This window comes from Bos javanicus, chromosome 4, assembly GCF_032452875.1.
Source record: "Bos javanicus breed banteng chromosome 4, ARS-OSU_banteng_1.0, whole genome shotgun sequence".
In the NCBI taxonomy this organism is placed as follows: domain Eukaryota; kingdom Metazoa; phylum Chordata; class Mammalia; order Artiodactyla; family Bovidae; genus Bos; species Bos javanicus.
Genome location: NC_083871.1, coordinates 60,480,519 through 60,495,363, shown reverse-complemented (window position 1 = coordinate 60,495,363; position 14,845 = coordinate 60,480,519). Strand labels below are relative to the sequence as shown.

General features: G+C 40.2%; 1 long non-coding RNA gene across 2 annotated transcripts in view; it reads right to left on the bottom strand.

The window, feature by feature from the left end:
• Positions 1–1,805: 1,805 nt before the first annotated feature.
• Positions 1,806–14,845, bottom strand: part of LOC133246128 (uncharacterized) — a 56,746-nt gene continuing 43,706 nt past the window's right edge. For both annotated transcript variants that reach the window (XR_009735925.1, XR_009735924.1), the window contains exon 4: positions 1,806–2,702. This is a non-coding gene — a long non-coding RNA (uncharacterized LOC133246128). The remainder of the gene's footprint in view (positions 2,703–14,845) is intronic.

Sequence of the window (14,845 nt, the reverse complement as noted above, 5' to 3'; positions counted from 1 at the left end):
TTTGGAAAACTCAACAGTGGCCACAGGACTGGAAAAGGTCAGTTTTCATTCCAATCCCCAAAAAAGGCAATGCCAAAGAATGCTCTGACTACTGCATAATTGCACTCATCTCACCTGCTAGTAAAGTAATGCTCAAAATTCTACAAGTCAGGTGAACTGTGAACTGTGAACTTCCAGATGTTCAAGCTGAATTTAGAAAGGCAGAAGGATCAGAGATCAAATTGCCAGGATCCATTGGATCATCGAAAAAGCAAGAGAGTTCCAGAAAAACATATACTTCTGCTTTATTGACTACACCAAAGCCTTTGACTGTGTGGATCACAACAAACTATAGAAAATTCTGAAAGAGATGGGAATACCAGACCACCTGACCTGTCTCCTGAGAAATCTGTATGCAGGTCAAGAAGCCACAATTAGAACTGGACATGGAACAACAAACTGGTTCCAAACTGGGAAAGGAGTACATCAAGGCTGTATATTGTCACCTGTTTATTTAACTTACATGCAGAGTACATCATGAGAAAAGCTGGACTGGATGAAGCACAAGCTGGAATCAAGATTGCTAGGAGAAATATCAATAACCTCAGATATGCAGATGACACCACTCTTAGGGCAGAAAGCGAAGAAGAACTAAGGAGCCTCTTGATGAAGGTGAAAAAGGAGAGTAAAAAAGGTGGCTTAAAACTCAATACTCAGAAAACTAAGATCATGGCATCCGGTCCCATCACTTCATGGCAAATAGATGGGGAAACAATGGAAACAATGAAAGACTTAATTTTCTTGAGCTCCAAAATCACTACAGATGGTGACTGCAACCATGAAATTAAAAGACGTTTTCTACTTGGAAGAAAAACTAAGATCAGCCTAGACAACATATTAAAAAGCAGAGACATTATTTTGCCAACAAAGGTCTGTCTTGTCAAAGCTATGGTTTTTCCAGTAGTCATGTATGGATGTGAGAGTTGGACTATAAAGAAAGCTGAGTGCCAAAGAATTGATGCTTTTGAACTGTGGTGTTGGAGAAGACTCTTGAGAGTCCCAAGGACTGTGAGGAGATCCAACCAGTCCATCCTAAAGGATATCAGTCCTGGGTGTCATTTGGAAAGACTGATGCTGAAGCCGAAACTCCAAAACTTTGGCCACCTGATGTGAGGAGCTGACTCATTTGAGAAGACCCTGATGCTGGGAAAGATTGAGGGCAGGAGGAGAAGGGGACAACAGAGGATAAGATGGCTGGATGGCATCACCAACTAAATGGAGGACATGGGTTTGCGTGGACTCCGGGAGCTGGTGATGGACAGGGAGGCCTGGCATGCTGCAGTTCATGGGGTCGCAAAGAGTCGGACACAACTGAGCAAATGAACTGAACTGAACATGTATGGATGTGAGAGTTGGACTATTAAGCTGAGTGCCAGAGAACTGATGCTTTTGAACTTTAGTGTTGGAGAAGTCTCTTGAGAGTCCCTTGGACTGCAAGGAGATCCAACCAGTCCATCCTAAAGGAAATCAGGCCGTGAATATTCATTGGAAGGGATGATGCTGAAGCTGAAACTCCAACATTTTGGCCACCTGATGTGAAGAACTGACTCATTTGAAAAGACCCTGATGCTGGTAAAGATCGAAGGTGGGAGGAGAAGGGAATGACAGAAGATGATAAAGTTGGATGGCATCACCAAATTGATGGACATGAGTTTGAGTAAGCTTCAGGATGATGATGGACAGGAAAGCCTGGTGTACTGCAGTCCATGCGGTCACAAAGATTCGGACATGACTGAGCAACTGAACTAAACTGAATGATATGGCATATGCTTAAGAAATAACATTTACATTAAAAGCAGAATATGAAATTATATTTATAGTACTGAATTATGCAAATATAGATATAAATTAAAGATATAAATACAGAAAAATATGAAGGAAACAGCAAACATTTTAGTGGTTCTTATTTCTGGGCAGTGAGATTTGGGTATTTTCAAAAATATACTTTTCTACTGTGAGCCTGCATCACTTTTTCTGCACTTAAGATGAAACCTGAATTCAGAGAAGGAGATTTGAGATGGCACAGTGGAACACGTCATTGCTCCTCATGAAATTTAAAATAGGTTTTCAGGGCTATGTGAGGGGAAACAGAGGAAATAAATCAGTAAGACACAAAAAAAATCACATTTATGTTTTGATCCGACTGATTCCGTTAATGTTTCAAGTCAATCTCAACCCACTGATGACTTTCTGTTTCAACTACTGTCAGTCAGTTGATTAACAATGTTTATCACGGGCCTACTGTGTGCCAGGCACTGGGTCATGCCAGACAAACTGTGTGGAGCAAAGCAAATCCAGTCTTCACCCTCCTGCAGCTCATGGTCACATGGGTATTTAGTAATTCCAGATACAAATCTCAACAAACAAACCTCATGTATTTAGACATTTATAAATTTACTGGAGTTGTTCTTTAATGCTAAAAAAATCATATTTTTTTTCAATTAGAAGAAAATTTTTTTAAATTAAAAAAAAAAGCAAGGTGTTCAATTTGTCTGAGATGCTGTAGATTGTAGATGTGGCTGGAGGAAATGTTAATGTGGGTCTTCAGGAAGGAGTTAATGTTTGAGGATCCAGGGTTACCAGCTGTGCTCCAGGTCACAGAGAATGCCATTGTTCTTTCTTGGAAACGGCTGCTTTTGTTCATCAGCTCCTCCATCCTGCCCCTGAGAGAGCAGACAAACAATTCCAGTCCTGGTATCTTGCTCCTTTGTAAACTCTCTTATTCCTGTTTTTGTGGTGCTTCTACCATGTAGTGACCTTGATGAAGACAATTAAGCAAGGAAAGTAACTCAAATAAAGCAGATTCGTGTGAAGTCACTTCCCAAAGTGGAAAAATGGCTCCTTTTCCTCTCTGCCCCATATGAAAGACACACTCACATATATGCCTGTATAAATACATATACATAGAAAGCAATGCAAATATGCTGTCTCATAAAACACTCAGAAGCACATCTAGATTTTTTAAGAAAGAAAATATGCTCTGCTATTAGTAGATGAAAAATAAAATAATTGAAAACATTTATATATTTTAGGGGGCCACAAAGCTTTTCTAGAAATGTTATGATTATAACCACAAGTAAAAGTAGATTCAGAAGATTTACTTGAAACAATAGTTCAACTACCTACAGTCTCCCCCATGGGAAAAACAATCAAGAATGAGGAAATAATTAGAAAGCACTGGCAGAGTAGATATTTCAAAGTATCTCCTACTTCACTGATTTAGTATTCCTTAACTCCACTGCGTTCCTACTCTCCTTCTTACTCTGTACACATTCCTAACAAACTAAATGTGGTTATCAGCCTTCCAAAACTTCTGAAGATTAGCAATAGAAAGAGTCCTCCCTACGGCATTGGTGTATTGATAGAGACATGAAATAACAATTGAAAGTAAGGTGAAAAATAAGAAAACCTTACCATTTAGGTACAAGAATTCAAAGAGCAAAGATGCCTGTGTTAATGTACTATAGGGGCCAGTAGCCCTCAGTGGACTACTTGCAAACTCTACAGAATACACTTTCACAGACTGTGTTAAGTCTTAACACAGTGGTTAAATTTTATTCTGTATACTCAGTCGAAGTTGAGTGATTATCTGAGTATATTATCCATTCAAAAATACTTTACAAGTTACTTTAAAGGAGCAAGCTTTTGATGCTACCAAAAAATTCTCATTTAAAATAAAACTCAAGAGCTTCCCTGGTGGATCAGTGATAAAGAATCCGCCTGCCAATGCAGGAGACATGGGTTCGATCCCTGGGTTGTGAAGATCCCACATGCCGCGGAGCAACTAAACCTGGGTGCCACAGCTATTGAGCCCATGTGTGGCAACTGCTGAAGCCTGAGTGCCCTAGAGCCCACGCTCCACAACGAGAGAAGCCACTGCAGTGAGAAGCCTGCTCACCACAGCTAGACAATAGACCCTGCCTGCTGCAACTAGAGAAAAGGCTTCGTAGCAGCAATGTCCCAGCACATCCGAAACTAACTAACTAAAATTATTAAAAAAAAAAAAAAAGCAAAAACAAGAAACCCAGAACACTCATTTCAGGAGGTTCTAGAGAGCGCAGGAACACACACACAGGAGCATGAGCACATACACGTACACATTCCTCAGAATGCTACTGCTGCTGCTGCTGCTGCTGCTGCTAAGTTGCTTCAATCCTGTCCGACTCTTCAAGACCCCATAGACGCCAGCCCACCAGGCTCCCCCGTTCCTGGGACTCTCCAGGCAAGAACACTGGAGTGGGTTGCCATTTCCTTCTCCAATGAAAGTGAAAAGTGAAAGGGAAGTCGCTCAGTCGTGTCCGACTCTTCAAGACCCCATGGACTGCAGCCTTCCAGGCTCCTCCGTCCATGGGATGTTCCAGGCAAGAGTACTGGAGTGGGGTGCCATTGCCTTCTCCTATTCCTCAGAATAATTCGCTGCAGTTCAAGAAGACGCTTTTCTTTGTGACTTGAACTAGAAGGAAAAAAAACTGCTTTGGTTTTTTAAAAGAGGTTTGGAAAATATCCGCAGGGAATAAGCAATACATTTCTCTAACTCCAGAGATCAATGTAATTACTTCAAAAGACAGATCAATGTGGTTCGACTTTTGAATACCTAATATAAATACCACCCATTCCTCCCAGAAGAGATTAATTTTCATTGCATTCTATAAAACACATTTTCCCCATTCTACAAAGCTCAAACTGCTTTCCAAAATTCTGTTACATACAGTGTTGAACCTGCCACTCTGAATTTTCTTGGGGTAATAGTAACTTAGCAAAAATTCATCTGGAGACCTTAAAGTGAAACCTACAACTGCTGATTTTCAAGATAAAAGCTAGAGGAGGCTGAAAACAAAGTTTCTGAACATCAGGAACGTTTCAACCAACTGGGATTTTTTACTACCAGGCAGATTTAGAGCAATGTAAATCTAGTTCTTAGAATTTTGCATAAAAACCATATGTTAGAAAAACAGGTTCAGGTCTCTAGTTTATCCTCACCAGTCTGATGTGATAATTCTGCACCGTGGCAGTGTGGCCTAGGAATGTGTGTTTTAACTGGCTCTCCTGATGGTAGGTGGCTTACTCGTAGAGAATCCCTATTTAGAAATATCCCCAAAGCTATTTAAACCACTTTTCCGTGCTTCTCTGACTCAGTCTGTTTTCTTTATCAAACGCATTGGAATTCTATATAAAATAATTACCTCTTTCCAAGTTTAAAATGATCTTCTCCATTTCTTTTGACCTTGCTAAATCAAATGTATTCATCCATTTAATAGCTTTTTTTTTGGTCTTGAGTCCACCACCTAGCGTGAAAGGTGGTAATTTCAGGTTCTTCTGGAAGTGCAAAATGATTTGAATACTACTTTAGGTAGAGATTTGAAAACTGGACTTTTCTGTCTGACATTCCAAAATGATTTGGATTCCCTATAATTTCTTTACAGTATCTTTATATCCTAAGCATTTAGCAAACCTCCATTTAATCAAATATTATAAATTATTTATTATTACTTGAGTAAACATTCTATTTAGGGTAAAATTTCTTAAATATTTAGACTGGCATTTTACCATTTTGTAGATGATGCATGTATATTTTATGGTACATTAGGCGCCTCTGTATAATTAGCATGTTCAACACATGTATGATTTTGTGTCCGATGTGATGCCTATGTCATGGGACTCATAGCAGAGTGTTAACCTTCTCAACAATTACCAAAGTTAACAGTTGAATCTGCATTTATGATAAGATGTTGGTCAAAAAGGTTGTCTGCTCTGCATTTGGTCAGCGTTATAACTCTCAGCTTTCATGTTATTCCTTCCCTGTAGTGACAATTTGTTGGGTGACGTCAGCATGCAGTGGTTTTAAAGATGGGCTGCCTTTATAAGGGATGTAGGGAAATTACTAGTTTAAAAGATGACTTGACAAATGACACCAGGCAGAAAACTAATTTTGTGCAGAAGATGAAGCCACAAACAAATGACAGTGTAGCATTTCCTGTGCTAAGATTTCATGAATAAAGTAAAAGCTGAATTGTCCTTATTCCACCCCAAGTTTTAAATTAGCAGTGCATTTTGGTACCTACTCCCCAAACTGTGCCTTAATTTTAGAAAAGCTAAATGGAAAATATGTTTTAAATATGATACTATGCACAAATATGATATAAATATGAACACATGGTATCAGACATAAATCTGATATTATAAAGAAAAGGGGACCTCTCTGCCCTTTCTTTCCTCCTATTTGTGAGACATCATCCTCTCCCAAATCATCTCAATCAAGTGCCACAGTAAGCATGACTATTGTCACAGATGGGTGCTTTTCAAAATAGTTAACAATCCTTTTACACATGCCCCCCAAAAGGAGATAACATTATTCATTGAATTAGAAGGACTGCCTGTGAAAGAAGAGCAGAATTTGTAGGATTGGAAAAGATAAGCTAGGCTGTCCTCCAACAGAGTACCACGTGGCATGTGTCTACTGCTTCTTCTTGTGTTGTGGTAGGAGCACAATCCACTCCAACAAAAATCTTCCACGTATGCTGGGACATCTAGGTCTGTCCTGTCTGCCATGTAAAGGGCTGGGTAGAATAAGTCATGCAACGTTTCTCAATGTGTGTCCACAGAGTAGGTGAGTCTACTTAGTCTGTTCAGTCTGTACCTGACAAAATTGCAACATGGTCAGAGAACTGTTGGCACTACTGTGTTCAAAAGTGTCTGCAGGGTTCTTAGTGTAGGATATCTCAGAATATTTAATTTCAACTTTCCCTTTTTCATTGAGTAGCTCATGAAAGAAACATTTATAGGAATTTGCTTTGAAAATTGTTGGTGTTTTGGGTTAATTTTAACTCAGGAGTATTTTGTGTACACACACACATATGATGTGTATATATATAATAAACATGATTTTGAAACAACTGAGCCATTGTCCTATCTGTGCTCTATAATTTATTACATAGTTTATTGTTAATTTGAGAATAATGTTTTTAAAGACATTTTAAACTATCCATTGTAAAATGGAAATAATCATTTCATGGTAAACTCTTGAGTTAGGAATTACTACACCAGCACATCAGTTTTGTTCTGAAGACCTCAGTTGAGGGGGAGCTGTGAAAATTAAAAGGGAAACTTCATGGAAATGGAGCTGGGAGGCCAGAAGGGAAGCTCTCATGCATATACCATTTGTGCCAGCACAGATCCCAGTAGGAAGAGACATACCTTGCATCTCTGGCAGAAAGCGACATTACAGGGCCAGCAGGAAGAGGAAACATTTTCTTCTTGCCTGACAACAAACAGCTCAGCCAAGGAAAAACTGCTGTACTTTGGACTTTGTGTTTATAACAGCTTCTCTCCCTTGCTTTACCTGACTTGCCTGTGCTTCATCATAATTGCACGTCCAGAATTGCAGTTCTTTGCTGCTCCCAAGTAAAAACCCTGTTGTGCTGGAAAAATAACTGGCCCTTTTATTGTTTTAGGTTAACAGAGAAGAAACAGACCTGGGAAGAGAGAGTTTCAATGCAATGGGAAGAGGTTTTTGAGCTACTGCTACAGAACGCTCTAGGAAGCCACATGAATGGGTTTTTATTTCACTCAATGGACAATGAGTCTTGCAGGAGACAATGCTTGTGCTGAGTACTGAAGAATAAACAGAATTAGTCATTCAAAGAACTGGAGTTGGTGGGGCATGTGAGCTTGAGGCATGGAAGAGCACATGGTATAATAGGTGGGAAGTTTATTTTATTAAGAAGGAAAGGGGGAAAAGTAAACCTAAGCTATCCAGCCAATACCTGGACCATGTTCCTTTGTGGCCTGTCAAACCCTTATAGGATCTTGGAAATTATCACCACCTGAAACATTCCCCACTATGAGGACACAAGATAAAATTTCTTTGTTTTTGGCATTGCTTATTTAGGCACATTGGAAATCATACTTATGTCCTATTTGTTAAAAGGAAAGAACACATTCGATCCTAGAGTGTTTCAGAAAGAGGTAAATTAAAAAAAAAAAAAGCATACAAAAAGGTGGGAAAAACAAAAAAAAAGAAGGAAAAGGGGAAGATGAAATTGTAAGTAGGGAAAGGCCAGACTATGGGAGGAGCTTGAATAGAGTAGTACCTTATTTTTTTAAATTGTATTATGACTATCATTAAACAAACAAAAAACAAAAGCAATTTTGTATATATTTTAGTGGAAAATTAGAGAGTCTCTCAGGGACTGCTAGTCAAGATGTAATTTTTAATCAATTCATTTGAAAATCTGTAGCAAATAATGAAATCTGTGAGCTACTTATTGCTTTAGAAATCAGCACAGCTATTTATTTGACAATTTTCACATGAAAAACTTAATTTTTAGAAGCATATTATTAAAAACATCACTATACACAGGACACTTTATTCTAACGTTTATATCCACTTGAACCTTGTTACAGCAATTTTGAAGTTAGTGTTAATAGCTGCATTCATGATTGCTTGACTTTTTTCCAGATAAAACTGTGAGGTTGGGGAAGACTCTTTATGAAAGGTAGTGTGTGTGTGTGTGTGTGTGTGTGTGTGTGTGTGTGTGTTGGGGTGTGTGTTTTGCTCGGTGAGGATTTTATAAAATTTTGCTTAAAATAGCAGGTAAGTTTCAGGTCTAACTGAAGATCACCTGACCAAAAACCTATCATCAGCCATTTTCTGTCCATAAACATGGCAGAGATTCTAGAATAGATAGAGAGGCTGGCATTTCTGGTTTGAGCCAAGAAAATAAAAAGGCCAAAGTATCAAGCACACAATGTTCTGCAATAACCATCACATTCTGCAAGGTCATCATACTCAAGGACGTCCTTAAGTGGCTATGGTTTTATTTTGGTAATGTCTTTGGCTCTTAACTCCAGTTTTTAAAAACAGGTTTGTCTCCAAAACAGCAGTATTGACATAAGTTATAGCCACCAGAGTGCCTAAGGGTGAATGTCAGCTTGGCATTCCCTGGAGGTGAATATATTTATATATATACATATATATGTATACATATTTTTTTAAGTTTTCAAGTTTAATCACCATCCAATTTCTCTTGATTTAAATGAATAAAATGTCATCTTATTTATATGATCATACTGTTTTAAAATGCTAATCTAACATATATGAGCCTTTATAAACCAAATGACTTTTCAGCCTACATAGATTTTATTCAAAGAAATCTACAAATTAGACATCATTATCGTCCTTATTTATAGGGGAAAAAACTGAAGACTAGAAGGTCCCAGACTCTTGGGAGGTGGAACACAGGATGTGAACACTGTTCCTGTGACAATCGTCCCCACTGCAATAGTCACTGAATCTAAACTCTGTTAGAACTTTTTTCTCCTAGATTGGAAAGGCTTCCTTTGTTTTAGTTTACACACTAACAGCTTAGAAGATATCGCTTTATTTTTAAACTTTATAAAATCTGCCTAACAACATTACAGCATGTTTATTTAATATATGGGGGTTGGGAAGTGTTTAAATGCCAATGTAGAGACCCACTCAGATCCCTAAAATTAATATAAAGATTATTTTAAAGTAAAGACATTCTAGATCTAACAGATGTAGAAAGAAACCTTCCTTTGGCACGGAAAGCAGAAACTTCTGGGAGTGAGACTGCTAAGAATTCCCTACCCAGAAGCTTTATGGCCATGAAGGTAAAATCTGAGATGACCACTCCCACTTGCATAAACAGACATTATCACAAACTTCCTTATCTCCCATTTGTTCCCCTAGAAAACCATTTGTTCTTCCCAATGAAGATTTTTCTCTCCCACCTCTCAGCCCCCACCACTAAGTTTAGGGATATAAACTCCCATCTTAAGCTATTTGGAGAGCTACTTTTCTTGGTGTATTTTCGTGTGCATATAAATAAGCTATTTTTTTTTAATAAATAAACTATAAGTGCAAAGATTAGCAACCACCAGCTCCTCTGTCTATGGAATTTTCCAGGCAGGAATACTTGAGTGGGTTGCCATTTCCTTCTCCAGGAAACTTTCCCAGTTCAGGGATCGAACCCGCAGCTCCTGTTGCGTCTCCTGCATTGTAGGTGGATTCTTTACCACGGAGTCGCCAGGAAAGCCCATTTGTTCCCCTAGAAAACCATTTGCTCCTCCCATAGAAGATTCTTCTCTCCCTCCCCTCATCCCCCACCATTAAGTTAGGTATATAAACTCCTACTGCTGCTGCTACTGCTAAGTCACTTCAGTCGTGTCCGACTCTGTGCGACCCCATAGACGGTAGCCCACCAGGCTTCCCCATCCCTGGGATTCTCCAGGCAAGAACACTGGAGTGGGTTGCCATTTCCTTCTCCAACGCATGAAAGAGAAAAGTGAAAAGTGAAAGTGAAGTCGCTCAGTTGTGTCCGACTCTAGCGACCCCATGGACTGCAACCTACCAGGCTCCTCCGTCCATGGGATTTTCTAGGGAAAAGTACTGGAGTGGAGTGCCGTTGCCTTCTCCGATATAAACTCCTATCTTTAGCTATTTAGAGAGCCACTTTTTGGCATATTTTTGTGTGCATATAAATAAGCCATTTTCCTCTGTTAAACTATAAATTTATGTTTAATTTGCACATGCCAGTACTAAACCTAAGAGGGTAGAAGAAAATGTTTCTCTCTGACACTATTACACCAAATCAGATTGCTTATTTTTTTTTTACCATAGTAAAAAACACATAGCCTAAATTAGATTGTATCTTTTTATATATTTCAGTCCAGCTCTGACATTTTTGTAGAATTTTCAATATATCTGTACCTTTTTAGATATATGTAACCATTCCTCTAGATAGAATTCATTGAGCACTACCCGTGCCAATAAGTGGGATAAGTTGCTTCATATTTTAGCCCATTTAGATTTCCTAAATCTTTAAGGTAGATGTTAACTCCCTAATGGCATGAAACCAATGAAATATGGGATGCACAGTTGGCCCTCAGAAAGGCAACTGTGTACCAGTCGTGTATTTCATGATAAATAGGACGTCCACATGCCTGTAATAAGATAGTGTAATTCTCCTGTTTCACTGCTTCCCAACTGGGTTTGTGTTTGGACTTTACAAATCAAAAAACCAAAACTTTGAAAATGGATCCATCAAGGAGTCATAAAGTGAAGCTCATGAATCAAGATCCAGGGAGGTGAAGTGATTCAGCCAGGAAGAAACCTTGTGGTCCTCGGGTGCCATGAGAAAGAGGACCATCTCTTCTGGGGGTAGGATACAGTAAAAAGGCTCTTTTATCTACTTGATGTGTGGCTCTAAGTAAATTCTGATCTCCTTGGGTCTCAGTTTTCTCATCTGAAACATGAGGATGATATCCTTTTGAAAGAGCTGCTGGAAGGACTAAATCAAGTAATATGGTAACGTATCCGCAAGAGGATGATACTCAGAAAATTCAGGACGGCACCTTTTCAGGGAAGGAAGGAGGGAGAAGAAAGGACTCAGGAAGGGAGCAAAGGGGGCTTCTGTTTTAGCTGGAATATTCTGCATCTTTTATACGAATGTACAAAGATCTGAACCAAGTAGAATACAATATTGGTATTTGTTAATCTGGAAACAGTGCTTGTTAAACTATTTTCTGTACTTTAAATTTTTTTAATGAAAATTTTTTAGTGCCTATCACATAGGGCACAGGGAGTATGGATTCAGATCCTTTCCCACAGACCTTGTCAGAAGCTAGAGCCTCTACTGTGATAAATTTAGGTGCGACCCAAGGAAACAGACCCTGCGGTGAGCCTGAGCTGAAGTGGAGTGCGCCCTGGGGAGCTGGGCATTCACCTTCCACAATGGAGTTCAATAGACAAGTTCACCCTCCTCTGCAGACTGGATGAACACAAGCTTGCTGCACTGCCTTCCTCAGCTTCGCCACTCAGTGCAGAATAGATAGTGCTTTATGTGGTCTGCATTCTACAGCCACATTCCATTTTCCATATGGGATTTTCTATCAAGGAAAGCTGTTTACATTTTAATTTATTGTAGCAGGCAGCTCCTGCCAACGCCATGTGTCACCAAGATTTCCATATGGGAGCCCTCCCTTCCCCACAATGATGTTTATTTGGTGTGTACAATTTGTTTAGATTTTCCTCATGGAAATTCGGGATTTGGGTTTTTGAAAATAACTCTTCCAGAGCTCCTACATGTGGTGAACTCCACAAGAAAGTGGGTTTTCCTGAGCCTTATGGTAAACCAAGCGATTACCATATATAGAAAGGTAATTGAAGTAATTAGAGAGGACATCGACTCATCTTTACGTTGCCACATAACACACAACACAAGGTAGCTCAACTCAGGGGGGTTTGCAGCCTCTGAGAGGACTGAGGGCTATTCAGTGGTCTAGTTCTTTTGAAATGGCAGCCCACTCCAGTGTTCTTGCCTGGAGAATCCCAGGGACGGGGGAGCCTGGTGGGCTGCCGTCTATGGGGTCACACAGAGTCGACACGACTGAAGCGACTTAGCAGCAGCAGCAGCAGCAGCAGCTTTCCACCCTTATGCCCTCTCACTCTCCCCTCACCTTGACTCTGAAAAAGGAAGAGAGAACATTCTGGAGACAGAAATTAAATTAATCAAGCCTGTCCTACCGCACTTCGTGATGGGTTCCCCCGTCATTTCTTTTCTATAGAAAAAGGCTCATGGTTCACACACGCGGGTCTTTGAGAGCAGTATTCTTCCACTGCCGGAGAAAGAGAAAAATAGTTTGTTTTCTTTTCTATTTGCGGGGGGGGGGGGTGGGGGTGGGGGGTGGGGAGGGGGGCAGAATTGATGCAGGGGACACGTGACTCTCAGCTCACTCAGGATACGCACAGAGGAATTTCAAACTGCCTTCAGATCAGATCAGATCAGATCAGTCGCTCAGTCGTGTCCGACTCTTTGCGACCCCATGAATCGCAGCGCCAGGCCTCCCTGTCCATCACCAACTCCCGGAGTTCACTCAGACTCACGTCCATCGAGTCAGTGATGCCATCCAGCCATCTCATCCTCTGTCATCCCCTTCTCTTCCTGCCCCCAACCCCTCCCAGCATCAGAGTCTTTTCCAATGAGTCAACTCTTTGCATGAGGTGGCCAAAGTACTGGAGTTTCAGCTTTAGCATCAGTCCTTCCAAAGAAATCCCAGGGCTGATCTCCTTCAGAATGGACTGGTTGGATCTCCCTGCAGTCCAAGGGACTCTCAAGAGTCTTCTCCAACACCACAGTTCAAAAGCAGCAATTCTTCAGCGCTCAGCCTTCTTCACAGTCCAACTCTCACAACCATACATGACCACAGGAAAAACCATAGCCTTGACTAGACGAACCTTTGTTGGCAAAGTAATGTCTCTGCTTTTGAACATGCTATCTAGGTTGGTCATAACTTTCCTTCCAAGGAGTAAGGGTCTTTTGATTTCATGGCTGCAGTCACCATCTGTAGTGATTTTGGAGCCCAGAAAAATAAAGCCTGACAGTGTTTCCACTGTTTCCCCATCTATTTCCCATGAAGTGGTGGGACCGGATGCCATGATCTTCGTTTTCTGAATGTTGAGCTTTAAGCCAACTTTTTCACTCTCCACTTTCACTTTCATCAAGAGGCTTTTGAGTTCCTCTTCACTTTCTGCCATAAGGGTGGTGTCATCTGCATATGTGAGGTTATTGATATTTCTCCTGGCAATCTTGATTCCAGTTTGTGTTTCTTCCAGTCCAGCGTTTCTCATGATGTACTCTGCATATAAGTTAAATAAACAGGGTGACAATATACAGCCTTGACGAACTCCTTTTCCTTTTTGGAACCAGTCTGTTGTTCCATGTCCAGTTCTAACTCTTGCTTCCTGACCTGCATACAAATTTCTCAAGAGGCAGATCAGGTGGTCTGGTATTCCCATCTCTTTCAGAATTTTCCACAGTTTATTGTGATCCACACAGTCAAAGGCTTTGGCATAGTCAATAAAGCAGAAATAGATGTTTTTCTGGAACTCTCTTGCTTTTTCTATGATCCAGCAGATGTTGGGAATTTGATCTCTGGTTCCTCTGCCTTTTCTAAAACCAGCTTGAACATCAGGAAGTTCACGGTTCACATATTGCTGAAACCTGGCTTGGAGAATTTTGAGTATTACTTTACTAGCGTGTGAGATGAGTGCAATTGTGCGGTAGTTTGAGCATTCTTTGGCATTGCCTTTCTTTGGGATTGGAATGAAAACTGACCTTTTCCAGTCCTGTGGCCACTGCTGAGTTTTCCAAATGTGCTGGCATATTGAGTGCAGCACTTTCACAGCATCATCTTTCAGGATTTGGAATAGCTCCACTGGAATTCCATCACCTCCACTAGCTTTCTTCGTAGTGATGCTTTCTAAGGCCCACTTGACTTCACATTCCAGGATGTCTGGCTCTAGGTCAGTGATCACACCATTGTGATTATCTGGGTCATGAAGATCTTTTTTGTACAGTTCTTCTGTGTATTCTTGCCACCTCTTCTTAATATCTTCTGCTTCTGTTAGGTCCATACCATTTCTGTCCTTTATCGAGCTCATCTTTGCATGAAATGTTCCTTTGGTATCTCTGATTTTCTTGAAGAGATCCCTAGTCTTTCCCATTCTGTTGTTTTCCTCTATTTAGACATTATAAAATTGTAAGTTAACAGCCAACAGAGGTATTTACGGAAATTAGACCATCTTTCAAATCATTTATCAGTGTGCCTCCAATTCCCATCGCAAGGCAGGTGAAATAATAATGGATTTGGGGAACTTGAATCATATTCAATGCAGGAAAGAGAAAGCTATCTGCATCCAGATTATCCAAATAAAGGGAAGAACTAGAATTGCCTCAGCAGATAATGCTGCTGCCCTCAGTTTTAACTGGGGGAGGATTCCGTG